This window comes from Alligator mississippiensis, chromosome 11 (assembly GCF_030867095.1).
Source record: "Alligator mississippiensis isolate rAllMis1 chromosome 11, rAllMis1, whole genome shotgun sequence".
Lineage (NCBI taxonomy): Eukaryota > Metazoa > Chordata > Crocodylia > Alligatoridae > Alligator > Alligator mississippiensis.
Window position 1 is genome coordinate 64,370,730 of NC_081834.1, and position 5,708 is coordinate 64,376,437.

At 53.2% G+C, this 5,708-nt stretch overlaps 1 pseudogene; it reads right to left on the bottom strand.

Annotated features, from left to right (window-relative positions):
- Positions 1-3,141: 3,141 nt before the first annotated feature.
- Positions 3,142-5,007, bottom strand: LOC132243765 (collagen alpha-2(XI) chain-like; annotated as a pseudogene).
- Positions 5,008-5,708: the final 701 nt, after the last annotated feature.

The following is a 5,708-nucleotide window of genomic DNA, read 5'->3' on the forward strand; positions in this document are numbered from 1 at the left end:
AAGGTAACAAAAGGGTATGAAATACATCTGAATGAGAAAGAATGGAAGTGTCTGAAAATCAAAATTAGACTGAAATGAGAAAATCAGTTTAAATGAGAAAAGGAATGTCGGTTGCATAGCAGAAACTGTTTAAATATGCTTAGTGAACTTCAGCAAAAGCTGCATTTCCAAATTTACATCTGACAATTTTCCTCTTCAGTCTTGCAAAACTAAGCCCCCACTACTGAACAGTCACTCTACATGAGCAGACGAGGGAATGCCTGTGTTATAATGCATGAATAGTTTTTTCATAGTAGATGACATGTCAGATAAGTTTCTCACAGATGAGAAGTAATGCTCCATTTCTTGGGCCCTGGGCTGCTGGTTCTGATTGTGGAGGGCCAGTAGGGGGAACTCCTGTGTTGAGCCTCCCACCTCATTATGCCCGTCCACTTTCTGGATTCCACGTGTCTCTCCAGGGGCACCTAAGCCCTGGCAGACCCCTTTTCGAGCCCTACCACAGAGTCCAGGGGTAACATGTGCTGCCACCACCCTGACAAGGGACTGTCTAGGTCCTGTGTCCTCGAGGAACACACAGGCCTAATAGTCCTATGGCTACGCGACCCAATACAAGAACTTGGGCACTTCCCCAAGCCGGGGGCCAAAAAGGATAGTATCCCTTAGTCCACAGACCCAAGGGGCCTCCTAGGCATAATTAAACCAATAAGTCAATAAGTCTCCCATACTAGGTACAAAGGAGAACTTTATTGGTTACAGCAGGTAGGGTTAGAATAGGGTACAGAGTAGAGCAATATCAGAGAAATCCCATAGAGCAATCTCCTGTGGCTGGGGTAGCCTTTGATCTCGCATCTCAGTTACTGCAAGCTGTATATCTAGTTAGATATCAGGTAGCTTACTCACCTGCCTCTCACTAAGAGCTGGCATTTCCTGAGGGGGGGCCTTGAGCCTAGCACAGGGATGCCCGTACCTAATAGTGAGGTACCTTGAACTAACAAGAGGATGCCTTGAACCTAACATGGGCTCCCTTGACCCTAACACAGGGGTAACCTGAGTCTAACAGTGGGGTAACCTGAGTGGGTGGTGCCTTAAGCCTAACAAGGATGTGCTGAGCCTGGCAGGGGGTGTCTTGGTCTAATGTGGTGGCATCTTAAGTCTAATGGTCAGATTGCCTCAAGTCTAGCAGGGTGCACTGAGTTTAACAGGGCGTGTCTTGATCCTAACAGGGCATGCCCTAATCCAAAAGAAAAGTGAAGACCCATCAATCGAGAATCCCTCATCCATGTGTGCCCTGTGGTTCTGGGTGTGGAGAGGTGTCTCTTTAAACAACAGTACAGGTGGAGGGAGGGTGGTTAGCTCACAGCAGCTCTATCCTGGGATAGGCCTGCCATTGCTATGTCTGGCAGCACACTAGACCATGCAATGAAGGCTATGGTCCCTGGGGGGTATACTGGGGTCAGGAAGTGTATAGGGGGCTCTGGGGTGTGTTGGGGCATCTGGAAGTATATAAAGAGGTCTGGGTGTGTGTAGTGGGGGTTAGAGGGTGTCACATCCCAAAAAGAATGGTTGGGGCCAGAGAGGAGGGAAGACAAGTGGGAAACAGACCCCATAAGAAAAGTGGCAAAATTAAAGATTACATATTACAATAGGCCATTAAAAATTACTTACAAAACATTACACAGGCCACCACGCCAGCACCTAGGGCATCACCACCTCTGCCACTTGCCAAGACCAAAGGGCTGAGGCGGCTGCCCCTTTTTCTATCAGTCTCCAGAAAATGCACTTTGCTTTACTGTATCCTCATTTCATCTCTTTTCGTCTCCTACCCACCCGCTGAGTCTCAAGCTGGGCCTCCCTGTCTGCTTCCCCCAGCACGGGGTGACATCCCCCCCACCCCCACAAAGGGATCCTAGCCACTGACTCCATTAAGTAATAGAATTACTTTTAAAGTAATTTTAAAAGATACAGTCCTTTTCCTTCAGCTATGGTGGGTGGGTGGTCCAACTATGACATCATACATACAACGCCAGACTCATTTGCACGTGATTGGTGAGCATGGAGAGCTGTTCATTAACTGGACTGGTACCTGATATTAGTGTGTTGAGGGAAGGGAGATAAATGGACCACAGGGCCACTGGCTAAGAAAGGAGGGGGTGTCTTCCACCCCCTCCCCCCCGACCCCCAGCACAACTCAGGCCTGATCATTAGGAGGGCAGAGAGGCCTGGAGAAGCCACCCCCACCCTCTGCCTGCTGCCCCTTGCGATCTGTCCGTGCTGCTGATGTAACCTGGCGTGGGGGCTGCCAGTTCTGCAACCACAATCCTAGGGGCAGGGAAACTGTGGATGGCAGACAGGGACAGGTCTCTCTGTAGCAGCCCCCTGAATTAGTGTCCTTCACAAGGGAATTGGCTCCTTCGCTCTCGGTGTGAGATGTGACATTGGCCCACCCATCCAGCAGCACAACTATTCATCTACAAAACCGCCAGCACACCCAACCATCCACCCACCAATACAACTGTCCATCCATCTATCCAGCCCATGTACCAAGTGACCCCCAATCATCCATCCTTCCAACACCCAATCCATCAGACACCAACATTATCATCCACCCATCCATCCCAGCTCCCATCCCACACACTCACTCACCCTCCAATCCATCCATCCACCCACCCACCCATCCATGCAATCATTCCCCTGTCCCAAACAATGCACCATTCCATCCATTCACCCATCAGTCCACCCACACAATGCATCAATGCATCCATCCATCCACCCTCTGCCCATCCTGTATCCCTTGGCCTCTCCATCCATCCATCTGTCTTTCCGTCCATACACCCATTTTCATTCACCCATCCCTCCATGTATATGTCCATTTGTCCATATGTCCATGCACTTTTACATCCATCAGTACATCCATGCATTGCATTCATTATTGGTGCAATAATCCCTCTGTCCCTCCCTCTCTCCCTCCCTCTTGTCCATCCAACTGTCCTGCCCCTGGTCTCACCTCACAGTCATCCATGATGGCTGTGATGTAGGGGCTGGTGTCATGGCTGAGGTCATCTTCATTGGTGCCTCAGAAATGCAGGACATGGGGTAGACAGCAGTGTCATGGCCGCAGCAGACCACTGTGCGGTGGCAGTGCTAGGTGAAGTCCTGGCGGGGAGCGACACTGAGCAATTGTAAGGAGGTAAGCTGCACCAAGCCCAGTGCCTGCCCCTCAGCATCCATGTATGAGAACTTGGGGCAGGGAGAGAGGAAGGGGGAGACACTGCCAGGGGAGGAGCCAGGAGCTGGGCAGATGAGGAGACCCCAAACAAACTAAAGCAAGGGGCACCCAGACAGACCGGAAGAGGTAGGGATGGGCAAGCCCAGAACAGATGGACAGACCTACCAAGGCAGAACCAAGAGCAGATACATAGTCTTGTGGACAGGCAGATCCTGGATGGACAGACAGAGCTCGGTACAGCCCCCTACAAACTCCCAGCCCCTACCATGCGCTCAAGCCAGCTGGGTGCTCACCTTGCTGCCTTGCTGCAACTGGCTGTACCAGGTCTGTGGCTTCTCATCCTCCCACGCTGACATCGGGACCTGGAGGGGAGACCCCAAGGGGCAGACAGATGGACCTCAGCGAGGGCAGTGTTGCCAGGGGGTCCCTTCCATCCCCTCCCTTCCCAGAGAACCCAAGAGTCTAGGTTCCCTGCCCCCACACACTTTCACCCCCCAGCCCCTCTCCCCTCCCAGAGAACCCAGTCATCTGACCCCACTCACTGCCTCTATTTCCTTGGAGGGGAAAACGCAGGTCTCACCAATGGCTGTGAAGTTACAGAAAACCTTGAAAGCATCACGGGCACAGCCCTGGTTGAGGTCAATCCAGCACTCACCTGGGGACCAGGGGGAAAGGGACAGCGTCAGGGCACAGCCCCTCCCCATCCTACTCTAGGCCCAACCCAGCCTGGCCAGAGTGCCTCCCCCCCCCACCACCACCACCACTGGCCTTCTTGCAGCACAGAGCCCCCATGTGCCCCCCTGTCTGCAGGAGAGGAATTATGTGAGAAAGTGCTCAGTGCTGGGGAGCAAGCACCACCCCTAGTGTCCCCTAGGGGGCCTGCCCCAGCCCTGTCTGCTCAGCTAGAGTGCCTCCTGCTGGATGTGCTCCCAGCACAGCACAGGGGGGCAGAGGATTGGTCGATCACAGCGCCCCCTGCTGGACCCCCCCCCCCCCCCCCCGCAGCACAGAACACCCAAGTGCTCCTAGGGGTTGCCCCAGCCCTGTCTGCTCAGCTAGAGTGCCCTCTGCTGGACCCCCTGCAATGTAGCACCCCTCAGTGTCCCTGGCCTGCAAGAGAGGGATGGTGCGAGCAAGTGCTCAGTGCTGGGGAGCAAGCACCACCACAGCACAATGTCTCCTAGGGGCCTACCTCAGCCTGCCTGCCTGGCCAGAGAGCCCCGTACAGGACCCCCAGAGCGCAATGCCCCCTAGTGGCTCCTGCCTGTAGGAAAGGAATTGTGCCAGGGAGTGCTCAGTGCCAGGAGGAAAAGCACTGCATGCAGCACAGTGTTCCCTCCCTTCCCCCCTCCCCACTTCTCTGCTGCAGGGCTCACCCTCAGGCAGGCCAGGCTGGCAGAGCTGCAGGTCTTGGCGAGTGCGTGCAGGGCTGTCAGGGGTGCCCTTGGTGCACCACAGCTGCTCAGTCTCCTGCTTGATGGCATGCAGGGAGTCAAACACCTCCTCCATGCCCTTGGCTCCCCGTGCCCATCTCCCCAGCCCTACCTCAGCCTAAGCCTCCTCCTCCTTCTCCTCCTCTTCTTGCATGATGCAGCAGGCATGGATGGAGCACTTCCTCTTCTTGGGCAACTTGATCAGCAGGGCCTGGATCATCTCACCAGGGGAGCCCTGCAGAGGACAGGACCTGCAGGGGGGGAACGGTGAGGGGAAATGGCCATCCCACCATAGTTTGTGGTCAAGGGGCTACTTGACTTTACAATGGTGGCAATTACCAAATTCATTGCTCACTAGTTGCTGTCATGTGCTAGCCTTCCTGTTTCTATCCATTGGCTTGTGAAACTTAAAGTCTGTGTGGGCATTCTTACTTTGGCTATAGGAGCCTGTATTTCTAGTTATCATAATGGTACCATTATTGTGGGTTAACAAAAGAGTAACTTTAACAGGGCATAACAGAGCCGTCTTTAGTTGGAGGATCTGAGTTTGCAGAACTTGCCATGATTCCTGGCAGAGAACTAGCAATGTCAATACATGTCACACTACAGTTTAAGCTTGGCCTTGAAGCACACCAATCCCCACCCTCACCCCAAGGCCCATTGCTTGCAGGAGGACAGAAAAACCTGGACCTAAAACAATGTATTGCCTATCTCAGTGAGACTGCCCTTCATGCATTCAAAGGATGATCAGAGCCAGCATATTGCACTGTCACCCACATACATGCACAAGAGCATTGCAGGGATCCTCCTTTACAGTATCCCCAGCCCTCCCACAAGTCTGGAGTGAGTCCATGAGCCTAAATTCATCCTGAGTTTCACTGCATGGACCACATTGTTCACTCCCTCATATGGCTGTTTAGTCAGCAGCAATTCTATGGTCACCAGTGAGATGCAGAACCAGTGATTAGGGCTACACTGCTGTGGGGAGCCCTTGCCATCAACAGGGGTGACTTCAGCAGCAAGGAGTATCATGGATTGAGCATTACTTC